The sequence below is a fragment of the Cherax quadricarinatus genome, chromosome 3 (genome assembly GCF_038502225.1).
Source record: "Cherax quadricarinatus isolate ZL_2023a chromosome 3, ASM3850222v1, whole genome shotgun sequence".
NCBI lineage: Eukaryota > Metazoa > Arthropoda > Malacostraca > Decapoda > Parastacidae > Cherax > Cherax quadricarinatus.
This window is the reverse complement of record NC_091294.1, coordinates 77702125-77712512: the sequence shown is the minus strand read 5'-3', so window position 1 is coordinate 77712512 and position 10388 is coordinate 77702125.

Genomic DNA, 10388 nt, shown 5'->3' with positions numbered 1-10388 from the left:
AGTCACTAGCTAGGCTACAGCCACTAGCTACACTATAGTCACTAGCTACACTAGTCAATAGCTACAGTAACTAGCTGGATTAGACACTAGCTACACTACAGTCAGTAACTGGACTAGTCACTAGCTACACTACAGTCACTAGCCAGACTATAGCCACTAGCTGGACTAGTCACTAGCTAGTCTAGTCACTAGCTACAGTCACTAGGTAGTCACTAGCTACACAGTCACTAGGTAGTCATGCTAGACTAGTACTAGCAAGACTACAGTCACCTGCTAGACTACAGTCAGTAGCTGGACTAGTCACTAGCTACACTACAGTCACTAGCCAGATTACAGCCACTAGCTGGACTAGTCACTAGCTAGTCTAGTCACTAGCTACACTACAGTCACATGCTAGTTACTAGCTACACTAGTCACTGGCTAGAATATAGTCACCTGCTACTCATCTGTCATACTAGTCAACTGCTACAGTCACTAGCTAGACTACAGTCAAGTCACCTGCTAGACTACAGTCACTAGCTGGACTAGACACTAGCTAGACTAGTCACTAGCTAGGCTACAGCCACCAGCTAGACTAGTCACTGGCTAGACTACAGTCACTAGCTAGACTCGTCACTAGCTACACTAGTCAGTAGCTGGACTAGTCATTAGCCAGACTACAGCCACTAGCTGGACTAGTCACTAGCTAGACTAGTCACATGCTAGTCACTAGCTACAGTCACTGGCTGGACTAGACACTAGCTAGCTAAACTAGTCACTAGCTAGGCTACAGCCACTAGCTGGACTAGTCACTAGCTGGACTACAGTCACTAGCTAGACTAGTCACCTGCTAGACTACTGTCACTAGCTGGACTAGTCACTAGCTAGACTACAGTCACCTGCTAGATTACAGTCACTAGCTAGACTATGCTTACTAGCTGGACTACAGTCACCTGCTAGACTATGGTCACTAGCTATACTTACTAGCTGGACTTGTCACTAGCTAGGCTACAGCCACTAGCTGGACTAGTCACCTGCTAGACTATACTTACTAGCTGGACTACAGTCACTAGCTAGACTACAGTCACTAGCTAGACTACAGTCACCTGCTAGATTACAGTCACTAGCTAGACTATACTTACTAGCTGGACTACAGGTTAATCTTAACCCCTCGCTAAACCATGTTAACTGCTCTCTGGCAAATGTTAATCTTAACCTCTCACTAACCTTGGTTACCCTCACTAGCCCAGGTTAACCCCTCACTAGCCCAGGTTAACCCCTCACTAACCCCTCAGTAACCCAGGTTAACCTCTCACTAACCCATGTTAACCCCATCATTAACCCATGTTAACCCCTCACTAACCCAGGTTAACCCCCCTCACTAACCCATGTTAACCCCTCACTAACCCAGGTTAACCTCTCACTAACTCAGGTTAACCCCCCTCACTAACCCATGTTAACCCCTCACTAGCCTAGGTTAACCCCTCACTAACCCATGTTAACCCCTCAGTAACCCAGGTTAACCTCTCACTAACCCATGTTAACCCCATCATTAACCCATGTTAACCCCTCACTAACCCAGGTTAACCCCCCTCACTAACCCATGTTAACCCCATCATTAACCCATGTTAACCCCTCACTAACCCAGGTTAACCCCCCTCACTAACCCATGTTAACCCCATCATTAACCCATGTTAACCCCTCACTAACCCAGGTTAACCCCCCTCACTAACCCAGGTTAACCTCTCACTAACTCAGGTTAACCCCCCTCACTAACCCATGTTAACCCCTCACTAACCCAGGTTAACCCCCCTCACTAACCCATGTTAACCCCTCACTAACCCAGGTTAACCTCCCTAACCCATGTTAACCCCTCACTAATCCATGTTAACCCCAACATTAACCCATGTTAACCCCTCACTAATCCATGTTAACCCCATCATTAACCCATGTTAACCCCTCACTAACCCAGGTTAACCCCCCTCACTAACCCATGTTAACCCCTCACTAACCCAGGTTAACCCCCCTCATTAACCCATGTTAACCCCTCACTAACTCAGGTTAACCCACAAAGGGATTCATGCAATAATTACACTCAAACACTGTGTAAATTTTTATTTTCAATGGAGATTCTATAAGTGAAGTACAGTATTTTTCTACATGTGAAATGTTTGCTATATACTTTCTCTATATATATAAAATGCAAAAAGTTCCTTTATTTCACACACCATTCACTTAAAATTAAAACTGCGTTCATCATTCAACACGTTAGACACGTTCCACTCATGTTCTGTGACACGTTCCACTCATGTTCTGTGACATGTTCCAGTCGCGTTCAGTGACATGTTCCACTTACATCCAGTGACACGACTGATTAACATTTTGTGACATGTTCAACTCGCGTCCAGTGACATGTTTGATTCGCGTTCTGTGACATGCTCCACTCACGTTCTGTAACATGTTCCACTCGCGTTCTGTAATATGTTCCACTCGCATTCTGTAACATGTCCCACTCGTGTTCTGTAACATATCCCACTCGCGTTCTGTAACATGTCCCACTCACGTTCTGTAACATGTCTCACTCGCGTTCTGTAACATGTCCCACTCGCATTCTGTAACATGTCCCATTCGCATTCTGTAACATGTCCCACTCACGTTCTGTAACATGTTCCACTCGCGTTCTGTAACATGTCCCACTCGCGTTCTCTAACACATGCCACTCAAGTTCCGCACATGCTCACACAAGTACTAAAGGTCGTTCGGGGAAAATTATTGTACTGATGATTTGCAAAATAAGAACACTGGCCTTAACACCGTAGTTTGTGTTGAATGTGCAAAATACAAAAATAACAAAGCGAATTCTACTGTTTACAGCTGCATAAATCATACAATAGTACTTGTATTAGATACAATAGTAGCTGAGTGTCTGATACAAGTACTATTGTATCAGACATAATAGTACTGTACTTGTATTAAACATGTCCAATAATAGCTGAGTGTCTGATACAAGTACTTTTGTATCAGACACAAAACAGTGCTTGTATTAGACATGTACAATAGTACCTGAGTCTTTGCTACATGTACTTTTGTATCAATCACAATAGTACTTGTATTAGACACGTACAAGAGTACTTGTATTCACATACACACTTACAATAGTGCTTGCACTCTCACACACACACACACACTCTTACAATGTATTTGTATTCACACACACACTTACAATAGTACTTGTATTCACACACACACTTACAATAGTACTTGTATTCACACACACACTTACATAAACTGTATAGAGACTCAGCTATTAAAAGCCTTGATAACAGCCTTAAGGCATGATAACTGCTTGCAAAACTTGGAAAAAATTACCCTTATTGAAGTGCTGCTTAAGGCTCATAATGGCCGATGTCTCGGCAGTCTCGACTATGCTACGTTGCGGACAACTCCAGAAACACGACAACGTTTCACCTTGATGACAAATTCTGTGACTGAATTTTCCAAGTCTTCGACAAAAATGATTTCCAAAGATCCGAGATTAATATAATCTCTGCCTTGCTTAGGGGTCAGACCTTCGATATAACGAACCACGATTTGACAGATTGTTGATACGCCAGACAAAATTAGCTTTGTGAATTTTGTTCTTTTTGCATGTTTATTGTAATAGATCTATACAATGGAATATTTTAGTGGGCTCTATATATTTTTAACATTATTACAGTAAGTCCTCAACTTATGAACCAAGAATCTTCTGTTTTGTGTATAATATTCATAATACAGGAAGTATTTAACTTCGGAACACGTTGGGGACTTGACCTGTGTACAATAATGATGTACAAAATACAGAAGATTCTCGTGTTCATAAGTTGAGGACTTTCTGTATTGAACTGACACTCTATTCCCCCCTACGAGTTCGTTATATCAATGGTTCACCATATGTGATATAAGCAATTGAGTTTTAATCATGGAGGAGTTGAGGTGGTGTTTGTGGAGTGGTCCGAAGATCCCGAGGCTGGCGGAAGGCACATTCCAGACTCCTGCAACACAGGATAGTGACCCTAATGCACGTGCAGCCTCACTCTGAGGGTCCGTCGTAACAATGGAAGGCCCGGTTATTCCGGCAGTAAGCCGCTCGTCACCAGCCGGATCAAACCCGGCTGTCTAGCCACAACTACTCTCCTAACCACTTCCTATTACCTTAATTATTTTTTTTTAACAGATGGCTTTCTTATAAAGCTCTATTTAATACAATATTTTATAGATGTAATTGAAAAAATAAAAAAAATTGAATAGCACAGCCTAATAAGGCCTTCCCACGTGATATTAAATTTTAAACATGCTTCAAAAATATCAAACGAACTTTGCACTACATAGATGATCTTTATATATGAGCCGACTCAGTAAGCTCTCTTATTAATCTCCTCTATATAGTACTACATTCCATTGTAAAAGAGCATCCACGATTGAACAGTGTTCAGAAACACCTCCATGACGCGTACTTTCAACTTTCCATGAAATCTCTCGACCACACCTACAAAGAGATTCCACTATATAGAGCTTTATAAGAGAGGTGACTGTAAGACACCGTGCAAGCCTGCAATTTCAACTTCCGATCAATAAACGGTGACAAAATTCCCATAAAAAACAGAGTTGACAAGTGTGTGCAGAATCTGTGACCCGATTGATTGATTACAACTCTAACTGATGTTAAGAGAATTATGTGTATAATAACTTACAAATTACATTTATCTTTTTTAAATTTACAAATTTACATTTCTTTTTTGACTAACAAATTACAATTCTTTTTTGACTTACAAATTACAATTCCTTTTTTACTTACAAATTACAATTCTTTCTTGACCTACAAATTACATTTCTTTTTTGACTAACAAATTAAATTATTTTTGGACTTACAAATTATATTCTTTTTGGACTTACAAATTACATTTTTCTTTTAAATTACAAACTGCATTTCTGGTTTTTGACTTGCAAATTACATTTCTCTTTTGACTTACAAATTTACATTTTTGTTTTTTTATTTACAAATACATTTTGGTTCTTTGACTTACAAATTATATTCTTTTTGGATTTAAAAATTACATTTCTTTTTGACTTACAAAGTTACATTTGTGAATTTTCTGGCCTACAATTACATTTCTACTTTCTGACTTATAAGTTACATTCCTGACTTCTCAACTTACAAAGTTACATTTCTCAATTTTCAACTTATAATTTTTTTGGCATATAGATAACCATAGTACAAAGGTTGCTGCTTATGCTGCACACGTTGCTACTGCCATTCAACATCTGTAAATTTTGAATCAGATCGCAAGTGCCAAGTTGGTAAACACAGAGGCGCACAACTCAAAGCATTTTTAAATCAAGAGGCCTCCTGTATGGTCAAAAATATTTCCAATCGGGTTCTCTCTGGCATGCAAATTTCCCTGGGACACTATCAAAATTGAAATGCCACTGGGTCTACAATTTGCTCTTATAATTTAAGACACTACAGATGCACACGATATCAATGTCGCACTCTTATCAGCATTGCTGCCACTGCACGTTGCAATTCTAAGCCACAATTCTTACACGGAACATCTACTATCGAGCCACAATTTGGGAGTTGTGCTTTGTGTTGCAATGGTATTTACTGGACCTTTGAATGGGCTAGAAAACCAACAAATAAAAAATTCTCGTCTACACAATTTTACAAATCAAGTCTCACTGCTTGGGGTAGGGGCAAAAATTACAACACTGTGACTGCAACAATTCACAATGAACCATCAGTTTTGAGATGGGACTTCAGGGCTCGGTCCACCTTCAATCATCACAAAATAGTGGTCCAGTAAATGATAAATAAGACACCTGTTCAACACTTTGGAATCTTTATTCTGGAAATGTTTTTCCAGCCAGTGGCTTTAGTCCGATGCAGAGAAACGAGGGGAAGATGAGTTTGAGGTAATCAGCCCCTCAGTCTGGAGTGGTTAATTACCATATCTTCCAGCATATAAGGTGCACGATCATATAAGATGACGTTTCCAAGCAGCTGTAACATTAGTAAACAACTGCTAAAGTGTAACCCAAAGCTTACCCTTGGCCCTGACCTTGAGCATAGAAGGCACAGAATGATTTTCCAAAGAAATTTCGTGGGAAAAAGCATGCCATATATGCCAAAAAAATGTGGTACCTCACACCTCCTCTTTCTCTATTCCTCAGCACTGAAAATTCCCAAGTGCTGCACAAGTGCAGTGGAGGACCTACATTTTTGGGGCTCTGAAGCTTGAACTGTTATGGGGGCCCCTTTGCAGCCCCTTCTCATACAGAAGACCCAAAATTTTTAAGCAATATGGACTAGTTGCTTCTGGATTAGGACTAGTTGCTCCAGGATTAGGGTATCTGGAGCTTCAGCTTCATTACTTTCATAGTAGATCTGTCCCTGTACGGAACACTTTTGTTACTTTGTGATGATCGAGGACAGACTGGACCCTAAAGTCTCTCCTCAAAACTGAAGGTCCATTGTGAATCACTGCAGTCACAATGTCTGGTAGTGAGAATCAATTTCTAGAATTGTGAAGATGAGAGAATTTTCAATCGACCAGATAATTTTATTTTTTCATACACCAGATAATTTTTTCTTTGCATACCTAAAAAAATTTTTTGGCAAAGACCAGAATTTTTTTCCGCAAAGACCAGGAATTTTTCCTGCAGAGACCAGAATTTTATTTTCGCGTAGACTGGGAAATTTTATTTTCGACAATATTCGTCTGTCAAGGAGATATTACTGAATCTGCAATCCCGATACTGGGGCTACGGAATTTAATGCCTGCAAAAGGAGAACCATCAGTTCCGACTGGTTAACGTGGGTACGCTAGTCCCCCTTGCATAGCCATCTCTACAGAATGGGGAAATGCTAAACCTGTAGGGGATCACAAAGGATGAATGGTACCCCTACCTTAATACACACATGTAAATGTTGCCATTATTATAACAAAGCACTAAAACTGTAAAGGTCATAAACATCACTATATGCCTTCGACCCTAATACAGAATCAAGAAAATTAAACAGGCCTGGCACACTAGGTAACTCAGTCATCAACAAATAGCAATTTCTGATGAATTTACAAAGGCATTTCATACACAGCAGTGCAATTTCTTTTATTGCAAATGCAACTGAAGGTTGTTCAAAATTGAGTCATTCTAAAACTGAAAGGGGTCATCTGCAACTGAAGGTCATCCGTAATTGGAAGGAGTCATTCACAATTGAAAGGAGTCATCTAAAACCAAAAGCAGTCATCTGTAATTGAAAAAAGTCATCCACAATTGAAAGAGGTCATCCATAATTGGAAGGGGTCATCCATAATTAAGAGTCATCCATAATTGAAAGAGGTCATCCATAATTGAAAGGGGTCATCCATAATTGAAAGGGGTCATCCAAAATTGAAAGTCATCTGGAACTGCAAGTCATTCGAAATTGAAAGAAGTCATCTGAAATTGAACAGCAGGTGCTACTGAAGGCCCTTCCACCCACTGTTCAACTTTAAGCGAGCTTCTTCGATCGAGTTTGCAAGTCAATTGTCTTATAAAACTCCTCCACATAGTGGGTCTTGTGAAGCAACTGATAAAGGACATCCAAAACTGAATGGCTCAGAGAAAGGCCTTCATAGCTAATGATGTCCAATTCTGATAATTATTTAAGTCATATTCACAAAAAATCACACTTGTATAATGGAGCTTTATAAGATAAATGAATGTATATAGTGGAGCTTTAGAAAAAGAACTGACTACAGCGAAACCTCAAATATCGAACTTAATTTGTTCCAGGAGTTAGTTCTAAATTCGAAAAGTCTGAAAAGCGAAGCAATATTTCCCATAAGAAATAATGGAAATAAAATTAATCCATTCCAGAAACCCAAAAATATTCACCAAAAAATACATTTTATAGAGATTAATTATAGTTTTACATACACACAATAAATATAGTGTTCACTTATGTATTAATAAATTCAAATAATCCTATAAAATAACATATTACTTACCTTTATTGAAGATTGGTGATGGCATCTGGAAGATAGGGAGGAGGAGAGAGGGAGTTGGGGTTAATGTTTGGAAGGAGAATCCCCCTCCAAGAGGACTTCAAGTATCAAAGCCCTCTCTGGGGTTACTTCCCTTCTGTCTTTTAATGCCACTAGGACCAGCTTGAGAGTCACTGGACCCCTGTCTCACAAAATAACTGTCCACAGTCCTTTGCTTCTGGTGCCTCTAAGATTTCCCTAAAATGGGACGTGGTTCTGTCACTGAACTTGTTGCAAAGATGGCTTGTTTCAGCTTGCTCAGGGTGATACTTCTCCACAAACATTTGGACATCATTCCACTTGGACATCATTTCACTTCTGTATTATTTCCTTCTTCACATCTATGGTGTTTCTCACTTTACCACAGGGGTACCACTAGCAAGTTTCATTGCTCCCATTGTAGCTTATTTTACAGTCCCACAAGCGCTAACACAATGAAATAATCGTAAAATGTTTGAATGAGCATGCAGGTTAGTGTTCACTCAAGCATCAAGAAAACCAGACTGGCTCACGGCACCTGCGTGGGGACACGGACAGAGCGGGCTGCCGGACAGGTTCAATACCCGGCAGTTCGAAAATAGGGACAAAGTTGGTTAAAAAAAATGGTTCTATTTTCGAAGAGTTTGATAAGCGATACGTTCGAAATTTGAGGTTCCACTGTATATATAGGAGCTTTATAAGAGAAATGACTGCATATATAGAAGCTTCATAAGAAAACTGACTGTATATAGTGAAATTTTATAAGACTTTCAAAACTGTCTAACATCGGCTGACTTGCTGGATGTCTTGCATGAATTCAAATTGGAACTAACGTTTGTGAGCGAGTAGAAAGATAAACGGACGGTGAACTGAAAAGTGGCCCCAATAGATGGCACACCTACCCTACATCTATTTCCCAGAACTACCACTAGAGGGCTGACTCTTAGCCCTGTGCTGCCATGCTTTGGTAGACATAGACCTCCCCTAGTTAACATACTCTGGCAGGTGTAACACAGTGCTATGGGATTTAAAAGACCACAGTCTGACAGACCTCTGATTCACTGGTCGCAAATGTGGTGCTACTCCATATTTATCTGTGTATTCCGGCGACTGGAATACGCAAATGAATCACACATGGGAAAGTAAAGCGGATGGTAATGTTTTGGTCCAAACCTGCACCATTAACTAGAAGGTAAGAGAGCTAGTATGCAAGTGCTCAACTCACAATGGTCTCCTGCCCATTCCGTCATCTGTTGATCTTGGTTGGAGTTTGCATCATGTCAGGGAATGAAAAAATACCATTTACAATTTCAGTTAGGGAAAAAAAAAACTTTGACTATTTCCACCGGGAAAACCAGGAAATATCTTTAAGATATCTCTTTTACAAGAAATATCTTAAAGGTATCTCTTTTTACATCTTAAAGATATCTTCTGTTGCGTGGTAAAGATTGTGGCCAGGATCCTTGTGCAGTGGAGCAAAAGTCGGTCAAGTGCATTTACACCATAGTGTGCAATTTACAATACGCAGATAACAGATGAAACCTTTTTTTTTATGTTTATGATCGAAATTTGTTTTTCCGATTTTTTTTTTTTTGAAATTCGAAAAAGAAAAAAAGGGGGATATTTTCCGAAACTGGAATTTAGAAATTTTATATATTTGAAAAAACAATAATAATAATAATAATAATAATAATAATAATATTTTTATTTCCTTAATATTACAGTAATTTTTAAAATTTTGTTTTATAGGCTTATATATATATTTTTATATTGCATTTTGGTCATTTTTTTGGGTAGGCCCACCCACAGCTTGATCTAGTGTCTCCACAGCTTACCCAAGCTTTGCTGTGGTGCTGTGAAGCTTTATACTCCTCTACAGCCTTATTAAGCTGTACACAGCACTCTAGTCATTTCCAGTGCTGTAAACAGCAAACTCTCACCATTTCCAGTAACACAGCGCCTGCACACAGGTGTGCTGTGCACAAAGCGCCTTCACAGCTTACCTGCCGGTAATTCTTGCCTCTCAAAACAGACGCTTGCGCCACAAGCGTCAAACACAAAAAAACACAATGGCAGTGTTTCGCTGACATGTTCTTGTTTTACGCCTCGCACATGGCGCGAGGGTAAACACAACACATTCTTGCATGCACACAATGGAAAGAATATGAACTAACTTGCGTGTTTCCGCTATGAAACTGGCCCCTTGTTAGGGCACAAAATTTTTTTCTGGAGAGCATCACTAAGTTACGAAACCTAAACTGAACGTGTGGGGGTTGCAACGCACGTCAACATGCGTATGCGTTGCAGCAGATACGTTTTGGCACAGCGCAACACCTGCGGCCGCCCCTCGAAAATACGCAA